Below are 22,601 nucleotides of genomic sequence, written 5' to 3' on the forward strand. Positions count from 1 at the left end.
TGTTTCAATTTAATATTTGGTATTCTTTACTTATGAAGTCATTATAATTTTTACTTCATAAAAAAAAAAATTAATAAATAATAATAGCAAAAGAATTAACTCACATTATCCTGTTATATACACTTCACTAAAAACATAGCTTTGACTTAATTATAATTTATTTAATGTATTAATTTTGTTAAGAGTAACAATCCATTTTTACATGCATTGAAATTTATTTTAGTTGTTTAATTAAGTCTGTTAGTCTAATAAGTAATATTAGTGATTAGGTTATTGAAAAAATATACTTTAATAGAATAAAATAAAAAAAAAGATTATTTACTTCACTTTTAAGTAATTTTTTTAATCATTTAAGTTATCGGAACATTGTCTATTTTGGGTGATATCTATGTAATTTTATTATTACAAGATGAATTGATAGCTGAAAATTAATTAGTTCTTAAAAATTTGGTGTTTAATATAAAAAACTTTGTCAGTTTGACTTAATTAAAAAAAAGTAAGCTTTATTTAATTTCACGCAACTAGATTTATAATCATATTGAAATGTCTTAACTTCCTTTTTTAAAGTGTTCTGACGATATTTATATTTATTATTTTTTTAAAGTTAAATTAAGTAAACACTACATTTAATTAATTATTCTAGTAAAGAATTTTTAATTTTCTAAGATTTATAAAAGTTTATAAATAGAATTTAGTAATAGATTTTTCTTTTGCAAAATGTAATTTAATGATACTTTGTGATACTAAGCATAATTCGTTACATTAAGTTTTAACTTTATCAATAGAAAATGTATATAAACTTAAGAAATAAATCTTTACCGCAAGCAATCTGTTGTTCCACTAGTAATTTTCAGTCACTCACTTAACGTTTGTTATCCCTCTTGGGTATTTTGTCAGTCAGACCGTTACTTAACAGTGTGAAATTGTGGAGGTAAGGGACAGTAGTTCGATGGGCTAGGCGAGATCCAACTACTGTAAACCGCTTGCCTTCCTTGCACGCTTCCTTTACATTTCCTTGCCCATTATTATTCACATTCAAACCAGTAAGCGTGCTTTGCATTTATTTTTATACCGTCTTATTCTTTCTTCTGACTGTAGTGTTCAGTTGTTTTATACTGCTCCCTAGAGAACGGTTTACTTTATCCAACAGATATTTTATTCTATAGAAGAAAATACACTTATTATTTAAATATATTTAATAGAAAACGTTTTATGAATAAAAATAACAAGTGTGTAGCCGTAATTTATTTTATGCTTCTTAACCGATTTTTTATATTAATAATGCTACAAATCTAGTAACGTCGCTTTAGATCTAGTTTTACTAATAATTCTTTTTTATAAAATATCAAGCAGCTGTAATTTTTTTTTATAATTCAACGGGAAATTAAAGCCAATTTATACGCCGACATCCGTTGTGGGGTTTTCCTTTGGAAGGTCCTTTTTTATTTTATTTTTTTTAACCTCCAGGACCACAGTTAGGTATTCCTCCAGAGGATGAGATGAATGACAATTTTTGTAGCGTGTGAAAATTCCATGCCTAACCGGGATTCGAACCCGGGACCTCCGGATGAATGGCTGCCTTTGGAAGGTCCTGGGTTTGAATTCTGGTCAAGCTTGCCATGTTTTTACGCTACAAAAAAGTCCATTCCTTATTCTACCATTAAGATAAATTTATCAGTACTAATAATAACACAAATTCCAAAAATGAGATCATCTTTGAAAAACCCACCGTAAAAGTAAAATATAGATCCAGTAACTTACGGAACTATGATTTATGACTCTGGCTTTAAAAAAATTAAATTTAAAAAAGACTGGAAATGTTTACTATTTACGTTTTTAGTTTTATTATGATTTAGAATACTGATAAGCTAACAAAAACGCTGCCGACATGGTAATAAGCCGTTCCCAAAGAGTGAGATTCTTTGACTCAAAAGTGAGAAATTCTGGTCTTAATAAAAATTAGAATAGAAAGAAGAGAAGCGATTCTTTCTGAACTCTAGGGATAAATATTATTTCTTTTATTTTAATTTAATTTAATTTTTAAGATAAATTTCTTGAATCTTTGCTTAAATAATGTTATAACAATAATCAAAATACTGAGCTCTAAAAATATACTTTCTTATTGTTTATGAAGACAAAGTTTTTTTCTGTAAAAAAAAGAATTGCCGAAATCGGTTCATTTGAAGACTTAAATATATAAAAAGCAATATATTATTCGAATTTGATTAAAAAAGGAAGTTAAAACAACAAAGCAACATATAATTAGAAATAATAACATATAAAAGTATCACCTGTTAAAACATATAAATGCATTGCTGTATGCAGTAATTAGTTGTAAAGGCCTGTTCTTTCTATTAATCGTTAATAATAATTTCTTTTTTTTTTGAGAGCTAAGTGGAAGTAAATTTACGCACGGAGTACCAGGCTCCCACTGGTAGTCCTATCAAACCGCCATCGCAGATTACCGGCTAAAACTACTCCCCTTTCTACCAGGACAAGCCTCACAACCGTTTTAACTTTACTTCGGACCGAGACCTTTTATCCTAGCCTGAGAAGGCTGCCATCTAGTTTAAATATGGCTCAGGTCTATCCAGATCGCCCTTCTGGCCCTGCGAATGTCCCCTACGAATCGGGTCACAGCTGCTCAGATCTCGGAGCATCGCAACCACATTGTTGGGGGTCAGTGCTCCAAGTTCCGTCCCTAGTGTCCTCGTTTTGTCTTCCATTGTGCACACTCGAAAAAGATGTGCTCGGCGTCATTCCGTATACCGAGGCAATAGAGGCAGTCGGAGGAAGCGCCTCCGCCGTCCTCCTATGGGATAGAGGTAAGCGTGGAAGTACCCTTAACCTGTTAGAAACTGGATCACGTACTCCAGTGCTTCACCTCTTCCTGCTGCCGCGGTCTGGCCAGAGGAATAAGCTTTGCGATCCGTCTTCCTCTGATCTCGTGGTTCCAAGTGTCTTGTAAGGCGATGAACGTGCAGTCCATTCCTCCCCGACGGTGGTCTCCCGGTCTTCGCCTGCCCGCTACCTCCTGCTGATCGTCTAGCGCTCTTGCAAAATACAAGTGAATATAACGCCGGCGACTACCAAAACGGCAGGCACGCAAACCGTCCAATACGAGGAAGCGACTCGTGAGGCAGCGTTGCACCTGCACGAGCCGCTTCCGGTCTCTGTCAAATGTTAACACCTGAGCCCATACTTCCGCCCCGTATAACAGAATGGAATGAATCGTGGACGTCAGCAGCCGCCGTCTGCTGGTCTTCAGTCCGCCTACATTCACCATGAACCTGCTGAGAGCGGTTGTGGCTCTCGCAGCTTTGTCAGCGGCTCTCCATAGCTGCTCTGCAAACCTGAGTTTCCGGTCAATCATCATACCGAGATACTTCGCAGCCGGCTTGGTCTCGTTAATCCCCATCCCCGACTCGCCAGGGTAGAAGGGTGTCAATTCGCTTCTTTGTTAAAACTACGATCTTTGTCTTGCTGAGGGCTAGAGACAATCCACGGTCGTCCAGCCAGGCGCTGATTCTATGCATCGCTCGGCTGTGCCTCAATTGGGCGCGCTTCATGTCGCGGAGCTGGTGTAGTGAAGCGTGTGACCGCGTGTTCCCCAGTCGCCGGATCACTATCTTGTAACCCAGACCCTAAGGGTCTGCGTCCACGGTCTCCGTTAGTTCTCGCCAGCAGCGTGCCTTGCTCACGTTGATAGCCCAAAGGAACCGCTTCACCGCGGCCTTTTGCTCAGCCGATTTTTTTGCCGATTCTTCGTGCGATTCTTTGCACGTTGCGCCGCTCGTCTAAGTTGAAGACACTTTCGGCGAAACCATATTTTGTCTCGGAAAGACACTGTAGGCGCAACCATATTTTCTCTCGGTTACCTACTTTGTTAATAGATTAACATGCAAAGTTAAACCCTTCATTCAGTGCGGGCCGTAAAAATATTATATTACTTTATCTACATCAAATCGAATATCTGAAAGTTTTTTGGGAGTGTATGAAATTTTTTTTTGTATTACGTTTTGGATTATAAAATTTTTTAAATAATGGTTTTTGCATTTTAAAAACCTTTATTTACTTCCGGAAAAGATGTGTAAACATGATTTTATATGTGTATACCTTGATTTTCTTGTATATACTGCCTAATATATGAGTTGGATGATGTGATATATTTTACACTCGTATACTGTTTCAGTTATTAAAGTCAAAATACATATAATTTCAATTTTAGGAGAAATATTAATATTTTTAATTAAAGAAAATATAAACTTTAATATAATACAAACGAAGTTATAAAGTTTTTTTTTTCTTCTGTTGAATTAATGCAGTAAAATTAAAGTTTCTGTAGTTACAGTGAATATCATTTTGTAACATGAAATGAAAAAAAAATAATTTTGCATATTTCTTGGTATTTGTTAAAAATAGAATATATTCCATTTGTTATTCAAGAATTGCATCTAGCAGATGTTGGTTGCGTTGTTAAGAATATCGATTTCATAATATTATATTTCTACGCGACATGATTTTTTAAAAAAATTTCTTAAACTAACAAGCTTAAGTTCGAATATCTTGAAATTTTTTATTTTAAAAAGGCTTTTAAATTTATTAAGATAATCGTTTTTCTGAGTAAAGTAGGAGCCGAGCAGTTTAAAACATTAGTAAACAAAATTTTATTGTTATAGATACTTCATACACGATCGTGTTTTTTTTTTTATTTTTTTTTTAATATCTGTTAACCGTACAAAAGTGATTTTCGAACCACTTTACATTTATACATTAATTCAAGAAACGCGAAGGTTCATGAAACCATAGTCGTTTCAAAACATCAAACCCAGAAAATCTTTCTTTAAAGGTTTTTATATTCTTTTCAATTTTTGTATTTAAATGTATATGTGAGGTGGAGTATTTTTAAGTTCTTAAAAAAAAAATACGAATTTAAAATTAACTAAATCTCTTTTATATCAATTTTACTGATCATGTAACTGTAAAATCTAATTAAAAAAAATTATTCGCCGAAAGTCGAATTAAATAGCACTATTAAGTCGCTGAAAATAGTAAAAATCATTTTAATTAAAAAAAGGAAAGGGGACAATTATTTTTAAAAATATTTATTAAAAAAAATAAATAGTATTGGAGCGTGCAATAAAGTCCCTGAGTGTATACGCAAATTCCTCCGTCTAATTCACAAACACTGATTTGGCTTAAAAAAAGAAGCTGTTTAAGTGTAAGATAAATGAGACAGTGATTAGGAAACAATACATAAAAAGGAACTCAGCAAAAAAATGTCAAGTTTCTTTGTTCCATTTCTAAAGCTGAAAATGAACCTCCTGCGTCACGAAGAGCAAATGAGTTTGCGAACGTTAATAACTTTAACTACTGTTAAATTCCTTAGTCTTTATAAAATAAATAAATGTGTATCTAATAATAAAATATAATAGAAACTTTAACGTTGGAATTCTCATTTGTAATAATTTATTATTAATAATTACTAATAATGAACATAAATAATAAGCAGTTTTTATAATCATTAATCAAATATGCAACAGAGCCATTTTTAAGTACTAATTATTATTTAACTTTAATGCGTCTCATTTTATATATACATATAAACGCATACATTTTTTTCTCAACTCCTTTTTAAATTTCAACTTTTTGAGTTTAAAGCTAAATTAACAAGAGGTAAATATTAAAAATTAAAAAACACGATGCCAACAAAACATTGCTGAAAGACATTTCTCTTTAATGTAGGGCTAATTAAAGAGCATGCGGGTGACAATTTTGTAAATAATATATTTTTTTTAAACTTATATATATATGTAAACGTTATATATATACTAAAAATATATTATTAATAATATTATATTATATATATTTAATATGTATAAATACATATATAGCCTATGCTATGACAATCCCGGTAACGTAAAGATTCAAACGCGGTGTCAGATATTTAAATCGATTCAGCCGTTGAGCTGCTACTGTCGAACATACACACACACCCTAAATACATTACACTCCTTTTTCGGCAGTTGCGTAAAAAGAAATATCTTTCAGTAACATACTAATCTTTAATAAGAAATTTAAAAAAAAGAATATTAAATAAAACTTTTAAAGTATTATTTTTTTATTATTATTAATGCATTTTTACATAATTATTATTTTGAAAGAAGACTATTATTAAACTATTACGTTTAAAAAAAAAACTATTATTTTTAATAGTTTAAAATATTGGTAAACTGCTTTGTTTAAAATGTTGGTAGGGATATGAAAAAATCTGATGTGGACAACACATGACTTCCTTCTACCCCTGTTAAATTACATTTACGCAGTTTCTTAAAACGAAAATTACATAAAATTTTATTTCATTAAAAACTGATATTTTTTTCTTTTTGTTATTATTAAATTATTATTCATGGCATTTTTTTTTTTGCAATGAGAGGTCAATAATTATTAATAAATAAATATATTTATATTTAAAAAAAGGAGATGAAGTCTGATTCGAACCGTTGTGCCTTCCCCTAAGATCCAAATATTTCATTTATTAAAATTTTATTTGGCTATAACTCTGGAACCAATGAAAATAGGTTCCATTTATCATATATCGTTTGAAAGCTCTCAATGAGGCTTATTACTGCAGCAAAAAGTCCAAAACCTAAATGTTTTTGGACCTTTTTGGCCCAAAATCTTTTGATTCAGTCGACTGCAATCAAAAGAGGAGGTGCACAACTAGATGTTACAACAATCCTAAATCCAAAATTTCAACATATTACGGTTAATAGTTTTTGAGCTATGGAAGATACAAGTACGTACATACATACATACATATATATATATATATATATATATATATATATCTGTACGTACGTACAGACGTTACGTCGAAACTAGTCAAAATAGATTCAGGGATAGTCAAAATAGTTATTTCTATTGAAATCTGGAAACCGAAATTTTTCGCAATCACATTGATTCCTTTACTTCGTACAAGGAAGTAAAAAGATAAGACAATTATAATATTAAATGGAAAATCATGTAATATTACCTCTACTGATAGATTTTGCTAACAAGGCCAAAGATTAGAAACCTATACATTGATAAAAACAAGGAAATGAATACGGAGAAACGATGTAAAGACTACTTTTGAGAGTAAGCTAAGGCTCTCTGAAATGCCGGGTACATGTATTATTCAATTTTTTATTCTATTTTCTTGAAGTTAGTTTTGAAAATACTTCGAATAATAAATAATGATTTCTGAATATGTATATCATTACTCTACACCATTTCAGTACATTGATGATGTTAAGTAAAGAAAAAATATCTTACAAATCTCTATATAAACCATCTAATTTTTCGTTAAAAAAAAAAATCATTTGGCGATAACACGTTACAAGACCATCAGAAGTTCTTTAAAAAAAAAAGTATATATATAAAAATTAATGCTTTCATAAATTGTAAGTTTGTGAACGTATTCGTTAATAAAATAAAATAAAAATCATCGAATTAACTACGTTCTCTATTTTTCTTTTGGTTAAAAATCTAATAAATTTATTTTTTAGAATTTATTTAGTTTATTGGGATGACAAATTTTGAGCAAAAATAAGCAGTTATTAGATGAAGGCATTTATTTCTAATGCCTTAGAAAGAAACATCTTTAAATGAAAATTTTAGTAGTTTGGACTAATGTCTAGCCTTCTTCGTCAGGATATAGCGAAATTTTACTGTAGGAGGTAATGATCAATCTGCTTAATATTTTAAACATTATGTACGTAAAGTTCATATCTTCACGAACAAATTCAGTAATAACTGGAATGAATTAAAAAAAAAAAAAAAAAAAAAAAAAAAACTTTTGCACTACTAATACAAGTAACGTTTTTTATGTGATGAAAATTATAAAAAAATACGTAATTATCCAGCGTATGTATACTTCAAACTTAAATTTCATAATTTTTTACAGGTTTTCTTTTTTGTTTTGGTTGTTCAATATTTAATAATTATAAAAATAATATAATAATACTTACTATTTTCTTAATGTGCCATAAAGCCTTATTAAGTTAACAATTTTTATCAAGAAACTCGTTGAATGAATTGATTCAAGTAAATATTTTTCTATGTGAAACAGTTGCAAATAAAATGAAAAAAAAGAAAAAAAAAAAATATATATATATACTAGCGGACCCGACAGACGTTGTCCTGACGTGGCATTGTTCTGTAATAAATGCACAACAAGTAAATATAAGTAACTTATTTAAGTTAAAATTAGTAGGAATGTGGACGAAATTTCATTAATATGACTATTATCAGTTTGTGATTGTTGTATTATTGTAATGGGTTTATTGATTAATTATGTATAGTATGGTTAATATTTGTTTTCACTAAATATTGAGATATCTGACGAAAATCGAAACGTCGTAAAATTAATTAGTGTAATTAATAAATTTTGGTACTTACGTATTAACGCCACCGCAGCTACAGTTTTATTTAAAAACAAAGTAGTCAATCGGATTTCGGTGGAAAATGGGCCGATATAGAGTTTAACATAGATTCAAAACAGTCTCTTTATTAATTTTAATAATGGTTATTTATATTTATTTATTTTATAAATATAATTTAACCAAACTTAACCTACACTCGCTTCGCTCGCTAACCTTGACTAAGTAACAGGAGTGTTTTGATTATTTAAATAATAAATAATTGCAATAATTACTGAATTTATTAAATAAATACTCAAAAAATTACGGCATTAATTAGTCAAGGTTAGCGAGCGTAGGTTAAGTTTGGTTAAATTATATTTATAAAATAAATAAATATAAATAACCATTTATTAAAATTAATAGACTGTTCATTTTCCACCGAAATCCGATTGACTACTTTGTTTTTAAATAAAGCTGTAGCTGTATATATATATATTTAGAAACTCCGTATTCTGGAAGTTCATTTTTGAATAAAAATTTAGGATCTTTTCTGTTAATAGACAACATTTTCTAGCACTAAAAATGTTAGGATGCCTTTTAGTTCTGATTATTATAATTATGCATCATATAAATTCAAGTGATCTAGTTATTAATCTATATTTTTAATTTCATTTAGTTTATTTTATTTTTAAGAAACACTTGTTTTTTTTATCTTTTATTGTAATAACCTCTTATAAATTCATTTAAAACATTTTACAATTTTTACTTCCTTGTACGAAGTAAAGGAAATATTGTGATCGCGAAAAATTTTGGTTTCCAGATTTCAAAAAATATCTATTTTGACAATCTCTGAATTCATTTTGACTAGTTTCGGCGTGACTTCTGTACGCACATATGCATGTACGTACGTGTATGTATCTCGCATAACTCAAAAACAATTAGCTGTAGGAAATTGAAATTTTGGATTTTGGTAACATCTAGTTGTGCACCTCCCTTTTGATTGCAATTGACTGGACTTTTTCTTAACTGCAGTAATAAGCCCTTCTTGAGAGCTTTTCAACGATGTATTTTCATTGTTTCCAGAGTTATAGCCAAATAAAATTGTAATTGATGAAATATTTGGATCTTAGCGGAAGGCAGACTTCGAATCAGACTTCGCCTCCTGTTTTTTTAACATTGCTTTTTTTTAATTTCAATAAATAAATTTATTAATAATTATTAACCTCTCATTGTAAAAAAAGTATACGATGAATAATAAATCAATAATAACAAAAAAAAAGAAAGAAAAATATCAGAAGTTTTTAACGAAATAAAATTTTATGCACTTTTCATTTTAAAAAAATGTATAAATATAATTTAAATAGGCGTACAAGGAAGTCATGTGCTGTACACATCAGGTTTTTAATTTTAATATTTTATTATTTGCATAATTAATTTACTTAAGGTAATGATTGTATATTTTAAGAATTACAAAATGACTAAAGATATTTTTTGTGGATAGATTTACTGAGAATCTATGAATCCTACAGTATTGTGTTTTATAATATTATCAAAAAGATAAGCATTATAATATTGTTGTCACAGCATGAAGTCAGGTAAGAATCGATATTGATTCGGGTTGTACTAGATTTTTCTACTTATATAAAATTTTATTTTAAAAACTGACGATCAGAAATAAAAATTAATATACAGTTGAGAGAAAGTTTAAAGTGGGATAAGTCTAGTGCTGTAGCGGGATTAAACGAATTTATTCCGTAATTTTAAAAATTCTGCTTCTAAACGAAAAGATTCAAAATAGAACACACTGACTTTTAATTTTTATGAAATAACTTGATACTAAAATAAAATATAATGTACAAGTTAAATATTTTAAGATACGTACGACTCATAACGCTACAGAATTTTAATTATTACGAGTATACATGAACAATAACCTTCAAATTGTAGAACCTTTAAATTCTTTGTACGTTAAGTAATAAATATTATAAGCGTTACGTAATGATAAAAATTGTTCGACAAGGGAATTATTAAAAATATATTACTCTACGTATTCATAATGTAATCGAATTTTTCTTCCACAATTTTTTTTGACAGTAGTTCATTTTTAATTACTCTTTTGCATTTATTTATCAAATATTTTTTGCATTATATTTGTATAACTGGAATACAAATTTTAACCAATATTTTAGCTAATCTTTGAGCACAAGAATTTCATTCATAACTGCTTACATATACACTGTTATTGGACATTTGCGGTATGAAAAAAAAACTCTTTTGTCTAAGTATTTAAGTTGTCACGATCAATTATCATTAAAAAATATTTTTTATTAGGTCACTGTTGTTTGATACACTAAGAAGGTGTGTAATTATTACATTTTTCTACTTTTAAATTTTAGTTTTTACGTGGATGTGTGAGCTTGTTTGTTAGTTATAAATTTTAGTGTGAAAGGGAATAGAAGAAATTTTAGTAATCTGTCACTCCGTGATAACTAGTTACTTTCATTCCGTATCGTTTCTTTCTTTGTAAAAGCTAACCGAAAAGGTACAAAATTGCTTATTTCCCGAACGGGGACCTAGTATTGTTTTAATTGAAAGTTTCATTTTCATACCCTTTTGTTTAGGATTTTTGCTAACGGTCAAATGTATTACTCTAAAGAAGTGCCTTTGTTCTCTCCCTCGATGTGAAGGACGTACTTATCATATAAACAAGTAGGAGAACAAAGAGTCGTTGAAAAATGTCCTTTCTTGCTAATTTTGTTCTGCGCTATTAAACATTTAATATTTACAGCCTGTAGCTGTAGTAATTATTTTAATGGTATAATATTTCAATTTTAACACATTTACCTATCGATTGTTTTGTGTTATCGTAGTAAATTCGCGTATGTGCTCTCTCACACCCGCATGAGCACACAATTATACGAGTAGAACCGCTCCTATTCAGACTACCCGATTCCACTCTCTGTTCAGTGAAATATTTTTCCCATCAACACATTGCGGAGAATTTACTCGCGGGGTAGTTTACAAAACAGAATAACCACGATATATTGTATTGTGATTATCTAACTGAAACAGCATTCTAAACACATTTTATTTCACTTCCACAAAACAATGTTGTGATATTCATTTTCTTCATAACGTATCGCTTGTTTATATTTTATATGCAATATAAAATCATAAATTGCTGAATATATTTAAATTGGAAACAATTTTTAAAAAATTTTCTAACGTAATTCAAATTTTGAATATAAATTAATTTAAGGCAAACAAGTATTTTTTTTACTGTCATGAATATTTGTTTTACGATACGTTATTTAAATTAAATAACAATTATTGATATAAAAAAAGAAAAAAAGAAAAATTTGTAACTTGTATAATTTCCCATTTTTTGTTAGAGATTTTGCATTGAAAATGTGTTTTTAGTATCATTTAACTTTTGTTGTCTGCTAACTGAACAAAAACTTTCCAGATGACATGTAAAAACTCAATTTATTTTAGATTTGACCTACCGAGGAATTTTTTTTATTCGTCTTTTTATTCCACATTTAAATCTATGAACCATTTTATTTTTTATATATAGACTAATATTGAAAAGATCTGTTATTTGCACAAGAAGTTAGAAGATGACTTCCCTATAAAATTTGAGTAATTGCAGTACTGAGACTAGAATATTTAAAAATTTTCCTGGATAAAAGTTTTTCTACCGTAATTCATCTTTTGTAAAAAAAAATTTCTGTTAGCAGATATAAAAGTTTTCATGAAAAATGTATTATTTAAAAAAAAAAAAAAACTTTAAAATGAGGAATAATAAGAAAGGAAATTAAGCAATAAAATAAGTGAAAGTAACTTTACCTACAAAATGAAATACATTAGATCAATGAATTTGAACATCAACATTTTTTACATCAGTCTTGGTGCTTAAAACTTGGTCAATGAAGAAATTTTCTATTTTTATTTTAGCTTATTTGCATATTCATTTCAATTTCAAATAAAATGTACCTACATCTATTTAAAAAAACATGCTATTATATTTCGTACAAGTTAACCATACTGCGTACCGCTTCCTTTCATTTTGTTTTGTAAAGATTTTATAAAAAATTATTGATTTATAGTCAGTCATTAATGCCAGTTTTTTTAATAAAAAATACTAACAATTAATGCCAGTTTTTCACAAAACACATTTTCTTTGTCTTTATGGCTTTTTCGAGTTACAAAGCAATTGTTTTATATTAACTGCTGTTGATGATTTAACAACAATTTTCATATCAAAAACGACATTTGTTTCTCATGCATCCGTTGAAAAGTGTAATTTTTAACTTCCTGTGAGAGAAAAAATTGGTTTAATTTTTTATTTAATTTATCTAATATTAAAATTAAATAAAAATACAATAACTGTTCTTTAATCTAATATTGGCCAAAAAAAGCTTTTATAGAGAAATTATAACTGACAAACATTTTATCCTTTTATTGAATAAATACTACTCAAAAGATAACAAATAATTGATTTCTTTTTAAAGTTCAATTATTAAAAAGGCAGATTTCCGTAGCGGAGTGATAGTGTCTCGGTCTTTCATACGGAGGTCTTGGATTAGAATCTCCGTCAGGTATGGCATTTTTCATACGCTAAAAAATTTCATTTCCATATTCCACGCACAGGCTTTAAGCTTATGTGGCGATATCATCAAACCAAAAAAAAGTAAGATATGCATTTAGTTTTATTTAGCCCCAAGAATATTCTTTAACGTATACGGTATAAAAATATACCTGAAAATATAAAATTCCAAATTTGATTCAAATGTAGGTATAATTTTGATAATGTAGGGTAAACCTCGTTTACTGAATTCTTTAGAATAAAAAAAATTTCTTTTTCAAAATTAGATATTTTTACTTGACATTTTATTAGTTTGTGCACGTTTAATTTTATTTGTATCGGTTTAGGATAGTATATTTATATTTTATTGTTATGAACATTATTTTTAAATTTCATGATAATATTTTCCAAAACAAAGTCTTATTTTATATTTACATACATAATTTTTTATATTTCCATATGTATTTATTCATTTACATACGTTACCTGTTTATAAGTTTTGATTAGATACGCTGTTATAAGTTACACAGTGGTTAACTTATATGGGAACAATATGTCTACCTACATGTTGACAATATTTTAAACTTGCGCATAGAATACGTAACGAGATGAAACTTTTGTTGTAGCCTGCTGCAGGAAGAACTTTCATAAAATTTGTTTCATAACTTTCATCATTAATCCTCTATTCAATAATTCCACTATTTTTTATTAAAAAAAAATATATATATTTTTTTTTATTCAAATACTATGGAAAATAATATAGTAAATACTATGTAATTTTCTTGTATGTAGAAAAGCAGTAAATGTTATTTAAAAAAGGAAAATCTGAATTTTGATGAACGGGTATGTGTGCGTGTATGAGCGCGCGCGCGATCATGTGCATCTAAATAAGTGTTCGCGAATCGCGTATTCTACATTATTTATTGTACGTACTTGTATGTATATTTATTAAGAATATTTTATACACATATACATAAACACACGTAAATATTTACTATTTTTCGGTTACAGAAATTTTAATTTTTCTGTAACAATACGAATTTTTCATTTATTTTTGCTCCTAAATAATTCTGTATACAGTGGTGTAGCTTGTAATTTCAATTTAGGCATCTAATTCGTTCTATACTGAATTACTGATATAAAAAACCAACCTTTTGTAATCTTTATAGCTATTGATTCTTGTTTAAATTAGAAAGTCACCATGGGACATCTAGGTCATTGATTCTTTATTAATTTTTCAGATAATCGTATTTCGTTACGGTTACTCATTAATTATTTCTGAAGAATGTTAAACGCAGATTTTTTTTTAATTTTAGCTCTGGTTACCATAATTATTTTCGTACACATAATAATATTAAAAGCTAAAAATGTATTATTATTTACGTAAAATTCACGCTACAAAAGTTTAACTTTCATCATTTACAACGATGTAATTAGGGTAATACCTGCACACCCCTTTGAAGAAAATAAATAAATGAAGATTTATTACTTATTAAATTAAATTGGTCAGGACAAGCTTCTCGGGTACTCTCATCCAGGGCTCTGTGCTTTTTCTGTCCTCTTTAGGCAAGCTCTTAGATAATAGTAATTTTAACTTCAACTTTCTTCTCAGTTTGTTATTGAAAATTTAGCCTCCCCTGTATTTCCGGACATGCTATATTTTTCTAGTTTTTATTGGAACTAAACTATTTCTACATTGAACGTTATAAATGGTTGAAACAAAAATAATCTTTTTATAGAAGAATTTTTTTTAGGAAAACGGAAAATTTTCTTTCCTGTGAGAAATTTTGTTAAGTTCCTATGAACCCCCAAGATAGGAGTCATGAGTAAAAGGTGCAAATTTATTTATATCATTTTATTTTCACAACGTTGACAGCAATATTTACTCGACTAAATAATTCTAAAACCCACTTTAGGCTTTATTAAAATATAACCTTAAAATTTTAATTAGTGATCAGGCCTATTAAGAAAAATTAATAGTTTGAGTCAGTATAGGGTAATTAAACGAATACACAACGGTAGGCTGTTTACACGCAAGAGTTACTGTTTTAAGCACATGACGATTGCTAGTTTGCTAGATGTCAAGTTAGCTTGAACTAACTGCGCGTGATGGTACATTCAAGTGCCCACAAATTAGTAAAACCGCACATTACCTAATACGTTATATCGCTTGTGTTTACTCTATGTTGCGGTTATTCACCCTATAGAGAAGCCGAAATAGTTCACTATTTTGAAGTACGTGTACGTCTCTTACACAACACCAGATTTCATGTCCCGGCCTTCCTTCAGATCTTTCCTTCTCACCACTTCTTTTTGAATTGACTTATTGTAGAAATTTAATGCAAACTTCCACGAACGAAAACATCGATTTCAAAACATATCGATTTAATTTCCCCGAAATTAATATTATGTTGTTTGAAATTCATGATTTATAATCAGATAATGAGAAACTACAAAAGTTGATTACTGAAATGGTTTTAAAATATATAAAATTAAAAAATATAAATAAAGAGTAACCGGAAAATGTTAATTGCATTAAAAATATCTCGCAGATATATATAAACGATTTAATTGTCCGTAACAGCTCGTTGTAATAAATTCAACACTTACCGATATAAATAACATTGTAAACAGTGATTTTTATTAATTAACAATACTCTTGTACATTTAGTTTATATTAACGTTTTTTAATGTCTTAACTTAGGGTGTTTCGCGCGTGTCAGTGTTTTTTAATGATAATTCTCTCATTATTTTTTTTATCTTAATTGTCGTTTCGTTTATTAAATGTAAACAGCATGTTTCGTTTATGTTAAATTTAACAGCATGATTAAAAATTTATTTGACATGAAGTAAAACAAAATGATGTAGGTTTCTTCCAGCAGTAATTGTCTAATATCGCGTTCAGCAAAAAGTATAGAAAATTGAATAAATTTAGGGTTAATTATTATAATTTATAAGTTTAAATTCACCTCAAGAAAATAAAAATTGAAGGAGAAAATTTCGTTCTGATTCAATTACATATTAATATTTTCACTTCTCTTCTAACGTTTCTGTGAACGGAGATTTCTCAATCACTAAAATTAGTAAATTCTACATTTTCTTTCTAGATTATTATTAAAAATAGTTAAATAAACTTCTTAATTTATTAAAAATTACGAATATTCTAAAACAGTCACAAAAATTTAAAGCAGGAATTTTATTCAGTTTTAATCTCTGATTTTTTGTAATCGGCACCAAATTAAAAAATTAACAACTCTCAACTTCATTTTCCATAATTACCTCAATTAAATAAAATAAAAATTATCCAATGAAATCGGTGTAGTTGACCGCAGGTAAGAATTGAATAAATGTAATGAAATATAGTAATAGCCTAAAAATACTGAAATTGAGAACTTTCTCTTTATTTAAGATCTTTTAAAAAAGATCATGCGGTAAGGCATTTTAGATTTACCAATAGGTCGGAAAAGGTTACATAAATTAAATGTTTAAGGCATTTTTGCTCTCCTCCAACTTTATATTTAATTTAATTTTTAATTCTTCATAATTTTAATTTAACTAAGGTGAAACATATAATAAACCCGAGAGAGTACAGCCAATTCGTGAACGGAATCGTTTCTGAGACTACGCAACAGGCCTACACTTACAAATTGTTCTACGAATATTGTAAATGTGTAAAGTAATAATTATAGAACTGTAAAGAAATAAATATGCACCAACCATAAATTTTCATTTAAGTAACTTACAGTATGTTTAATGTATACAATTGTATAATTCTGAATACAACTGAAAAATATTGTTTACTCAAAGTCTTCACTACTGTTAGGTCTTTTGAATAAATAATTCAGTTTTCAGAAAAACTATTTAAATTTTTAACCGTAACAGTTTGTTCTCTAATGTAGTTAAGTTTTAAGTTCAGAAAATGTCTCTTTCAAATGCCTTAGAGTCACCAATAAAAATTTCTTGAAAGTAGTTATAAAGAAAATGGGAAAATGAATAACAGCCAAGAGCGATTAGTGTACCGATGTGAAAAGCGACGTTGCGGTACAGAACGTCAGTGGCAGGTTGGAATGCCAGCTTTTTGTTAGAGGTCCAGGACTGATTGCCTTCGAGTTGTCGAATTTAGTACTCATTGGTCTGTACATCAGCCCAGTGTGGGGAACTGCGATTGGAGTGCATAGGAATTTAAGACGGTTACAGGGGATTCACAGACGCACCCTGCTTGGCGTGGTTTCAGGATACAGGACCGTATCCTATGAAGGAGCCAATGTAGACTGTGATTAGCGTGTGGACTGTGATTTTTCTACTTTGTTTGCTGTGAATTATTGAAATGTGCGCTTCAATAGAAAATCCCGTGAGTTATACGGTGCGTTTAGCGATTGAGTTTTCACTGACAAAAAGCGCTCAAACCAATTGAAATTCATCGGCAACTTTGTGAGGTGTACGGAGATGGAGTAATGAGTGAAGGTGGAGTGATGCAGTGGTGCATGATGCATTCAGTTTAAAAATGGCCGCACCAATGTTCATGATGAGGACAGCAGTGGTCGGTCTAGCCTTGTGACTGATGAACTGATGATGAAGATCAACGATAAAATTCGTTAAAATCGTCGCATTACGAAACTCTCGTTTCATTTCTCTAAGTTTATTGCGTGAAATTGTATCAGGGAAGCTTGGTTATCACAAGTTTTGTGCAAAATGAGTGCCAAAAATCTAAGCGCAGATTTCTACAGAGAAGGAATTGAAACGTTTGTGCATCGTTATTATAAGTTCTTTAATTCAAATGACGACTTAGAGAAAAATAGTTTAAGATTGTCCCTTTCAAATGTACATAATAAAATTTATTTTATTTTATTTGGTTGGTTTTTATTTCAAAACGTAAGTTACTTTGTGGACAGCCCTCGTATATATATAATAAATTACTATATATATATATATATATATATCACTAAAAGCAGGTGAATTGTTTGTTAGCAATCATTACTTTTTTCTGTTTTTTATCAAGGTACAAATTTCTTGCCTTTAGACTTCTTGTAAACGTCTTTTTTCATAATGACAAGTTTTATAGCATTATGGATATGTAAATTAAAATATTTAAATAAAATAAGTTAAAAAGTAATATGTATAAAACTAATTTAAAAATACCACTCAATAAATTTAAAAAAATTGTTTTTTATCAATTATTCTTCAAATTTCTACTGTTTGAAGTTGGCGTAGAATTAAAGGTTAATAAGTTTTGGTATTTGATTTTTAATTCTTTCAGTCTTTAACAATTCAAAATTTAAAGAATTGAAAATATATTACTTTTTTAGGGATGAAGCTTTTTTGAATTTGGTTTTATTTAATTTATTTTTTAAGAATTATTTTACTGAAAAACTCAATTAGAAATTTAGATTCTATGAGAAAGAAGAAGAAATATCCGTTTATTATTTTAATTTCTCGAAAGTGATAAAAGAATCTTCCCGACCTCAGTGATGGAGTGATAGTATCTCGGCCTTTCATCCAGAGGTTCCGGGTTCGAATCCCGGTCAGATATGGCATTTATCATACGCTACAAAATTCCACATCCAAGCTAGTGTGGCGATTTCATAGAGCAAAAAACAAAATAAAATAAAAAGAATGCTCAAAAATTTTAATTAAAAATAAAAAAATGATGTAACTGAAATAATTTTTAAAAAAGTGACATTATATTTTTAAAAAAAACTATTTCAGTTTTTTTTTTTTGAATTCAGACTTGAAATATTTGCCTTTAAAAAGGTAATAAATTTCATGTTTAAAGAGAATTTACTCCGATGATAATATTTTTGTCAGGGTGTTCTACTCTTGACAAAAATTCTCTATCTTAATTAAATTAAAGTATATCAACATATTAAACTTTTAAGAGTTTTATAACTTTTCTGTTACATTATTATTTATTACCTTTAAATAATTTTCTGTCATTCTGTGAATTTCTAACATATTCATATTTTTTTTTTTTTTTTTTTTACTTTTCCGTTTATTTGTCTGTTTCATTATAATTTGAGAAACCAAATATTTTTTTTAAAAATTCAGCCTTGATTGATTACTATCAGAAGGAATTAATTATAAAGTAGGTTACGTTTAAAAAATTGGCTTAAATGATAAAGCGGCATCTTCTTTCGGTCAATAACTGTCAGTTTCTCGCTTTGAATGTTATCAAAATATTAGTAAGAACAAAAATTAATGCCGGGTTTCTCTAATCCCATCTTAAAATTAAATTCCTTTTCAATTCTTTGTGTATGTTTCAAATTTTAAAAATCTGTTAAAGTAAAGATTTAAGATTTTACCATTTTTTAACAAGAAAAATTTTCATCAATTGTTTCAAAATCATATTTGAAAAATAATTAAATTCTGTATAGAATCTAAATAAATAAAAAAATTTAAAAAATGTTAACTGTTTATTCTGTATAATAAATATCTTGTACCTCAGCAGTTTGAGGGATAAATTAATGAACTAAAAGTTTATTCAATTTTGTGATAGATTGTAACAGTTTAGAAAAATATAATAATTTAAACTAATTAAACCAGTTTTAAACAATTAAAATTCACTTCACATCTTTTAACTTAGTAATATGGTTCATAGAGTAAAAAGGCCAGAAACGACGTGATTGTAACAAGTAAAGCCTAATTGTATTGTTAAAATATTATCTTTCCTTTGCAAATGTTAATTTCTTCTCAAAACCTTGTCCAAATTATTTTATGTTGTGCTTTTGTTCCATTTTGTGGAGAAAAAGTTTACTTTTTTATCAAAAGGATTATTCTTTTAAACGACATTCTCGTACCTGGATATGTGGATAAAACACATCTGGGTACGGATGTGTTTTGAAGACATCTACTTAATAAAAGTAGATGTCTTCTACTTTACAAAAGATTTCATTTTCTTCTTCTACATTATTTTATGAAAATTAATACAGATTATTACCTGAGAATCTGTATTTATTTACTAACATAAACAGAAATAAAATGTAATTTTACTTTTTTATATCTTTAAACAATGGTTATGGGAGTTTTTGCTAGTCTGAAAGCTATGTATATACATACCTACAGCACTAAACATACTTAATGATTATATGCAAATTCAAAAATATAAAAAATCTTTTAATATACTCGTACCTAGTACAGTCAAGAGCTATTCTTCAGCCTTTGAACTAAACGGTTATGATAGTAGGTCGCTCCTTATCTATGTTTTTGCAACTACTATTAATAAAGTAGTAGCTCGGAAGTGAATCTGTGTTTATAACTACTAGGTCTATTCGCTGTTGTAAATTAAAGAATAAAAGTCCACTAAGGTATGATTCATGAGTTAAATTACTTCCTGCTTTATCACGAAGTTCCTTAGAACTTCACCGGTAAGAGTTCGCAGAACTGGAAGGCACGGCAAAGTCAACGATATGTTTACAGTAGTAAACATAACCTAACCTAAAAGTGAAATGACTAAGAAAAATAATTAAAAAATAAGTATGAAAACACTATATTTTAGTTCAATTATATTTGTAATGAAGAATACTATCAAAAAAATACGTAGAATTTCGTTAGACAACGTCGAATATGTCACTTTTTCCTAAAAAAGAAAGGTTTACGAATCGCGCCGCTAGGTAGCAGTATATGATAATATTAAGTAGCATACAAAAACTAGAAAAAATTTTATTTCAAAAATTTGAAATACATTAAAAGAGAATATACTACAGCTTGTTTTAATAGTAAATGCACTTACGTAAATGAAAGTACTGAAGATGAAATAATTTTTTTTAATTCCTATCACTTCAGTAAAAAAAAAATAGAAGTATTAGTTTGCAACAGATTGTAGCTACTAATAAAACTCAAAAAACACGAACAGTAGGAAAGTGTTGCAGATGTGGCAACAAAAATTTGTTATAAAACAAAATTAATTCGATTAGTAACATTTTTATTCTACAGTTAGAACTATTTGAACTAATTTATAGGAAAAAAGTTCATTTAATAACAATATAAAAATTAGTATTACTCATGAATCATACCTTTGTGTACTTTTATTCTTTAATTTACAACAGCGAGTAGACCTAGTAGTTATAAACACCGATTCACTTCCGAGCTACTACTTTGCTAATTTAAATTGTTATTTTAATATTGCTAATTTAATTTTTATCGTGTCCATGTCTACGGATACGATAAAAATCGAGGGTTACACTTACAAAGTAACAAGTGGAATATTACATCACGGATCTTCGATTCGTGAAGGTCATTATACTAATTTTATTAAAAAAGAAAAAATATGGTATGAAGTGAATGATATGTTTATCAACAAAAAAATTGGCCAAAAAATTCAAAAGATGTATATTTGTTTGTTCTAGAATGACAATAAATTTTAATAATAAATCCATAAGATAAAAATCAGTAATTCATAAAAAAATAAAAGAATAATCTAACAAAATGCAGTGATATCCAAAAAAATTAGAATGAAATTGTAAACCGTACGGTAAGAGTCTCGCAGATATCATTTCTTAAACCCACCGGGTTGGTCTAGTGGTTAACGCGTCTTCCCAAATCAGCTGATTTTGAAGTCGAAAGTTACAGCGTTCAAGTCCTAGTAAAGCCAGATATTTTTACATGGATTTGAATACTAGATCGTGGATACCGGTGTTCTTTGGTGGTTGGGTTTCAATTAACCACACATCTCAGGAATGGTCGAACCGAGAATGTACAAGACTAACACTTCATTTACACTCATACATATCATCCTCATTCATCCTCTGAAGAATTATCTAAACGGTAGTTACCGGAGGCTAAACAGGAAAAAGAAGAAGAAGAAGAAGATATCATTTCTTAACCCAACGGGTTGATCTAGTGATGACGCGTCTTCCCAAATCATGATTTGGAAGTCGAGAGTTCCAGCGTTCTAGTCCTAGTAAAGGCAGTTTTATACGGATTTGAATTCTAGATCGTGGATACCGATGTTCTTTGGTGGTTGGGTTTCAATTAGCCACACATCTCAGAAATGGTCGAACTGAGAATGTACAAGACTACACTTTACACTCGTACATATCCTCTGAAGTAATACCTGAACGGTAATTCCCGGAGGCTAAACAGGAAAAAGAAAGAAAAAGATATAATTTCTTCCGCTCAAAAAACAAAATTTCTGTAATATAAATAAAACTGTCTTTAACAAAATGATACCGATATCAAAAAAGTGAAACACCATTTATTAAACAACGAATAATCATAAGAATTGTATTATTTCTGTAAATGTAATATTATTACATATAAATGAAATCAGGCCGGTAAGAGTTTTGTTACAATTTTTTTTATTTTTTGCTTATTATATGGAACGCTTAAAAATTGTTTATTATCTATTATTGTATATCTATTGCCTATAACATAATTATAATAATATTACTATCTTATTAATAATATAATAAAATTAATAAACCTATTAAACATAAACATAATAAACTATTTATGTTATTTTCAAAACTTAATAAACTTTTGGGGCTAGTATATCCCAACAGTGCCTTTGAATATGATATAGGTTTTTCATTGGATTTGACATCGGTTGCACTACATCTTTTGGGACGATAATATAAACTTCAAACCAGCTACCATGTTATTGGAGTGGAATT

General features: G+C 28.7%; 1 protein-coding gene across 6 annotated transcripts in view; it reads right to left on the reverse strand.

The window, feature by feature from the left end:
• The window catches only part of smog (G-protein coupled receptor 158 smog), a 339,219-nt gene that overhangs the window by 74,109 nt on the left and 242,509 nt on the right, over nucleotides 1-22,601 (reverse strand). Inside the window, exon 1 of one of the 6 annotated variants that reach the window (XM_075356096.1) lies at nucleotides 820-960. The exons of the other annotated variants lie outside the window; for them this stretch is intronic. The gene's annotated coding sequence lies outside the window, so the exon portion shown is untranslated. Of the gene's footprint in view, nucleotides 1-819; nucleotides 961-22,601 lie in introns of those variants that run through there. 6 annotated transcript variants of the gene reach the window in all.

This window comes from Lycorma delicatula, chromosome 2 (genome assembly GCF_047948215.1).
Source record: "Lycorma delicatula isolate Av1 chromosome 2, ASM4794821v1, whole genome shotgun sequence".
NCBI lineage: Eukaryota > Metazoa > Arthropoda > Insecta > Hemiptera > Fulgoridae > Lycorma > Lycorma delicatula.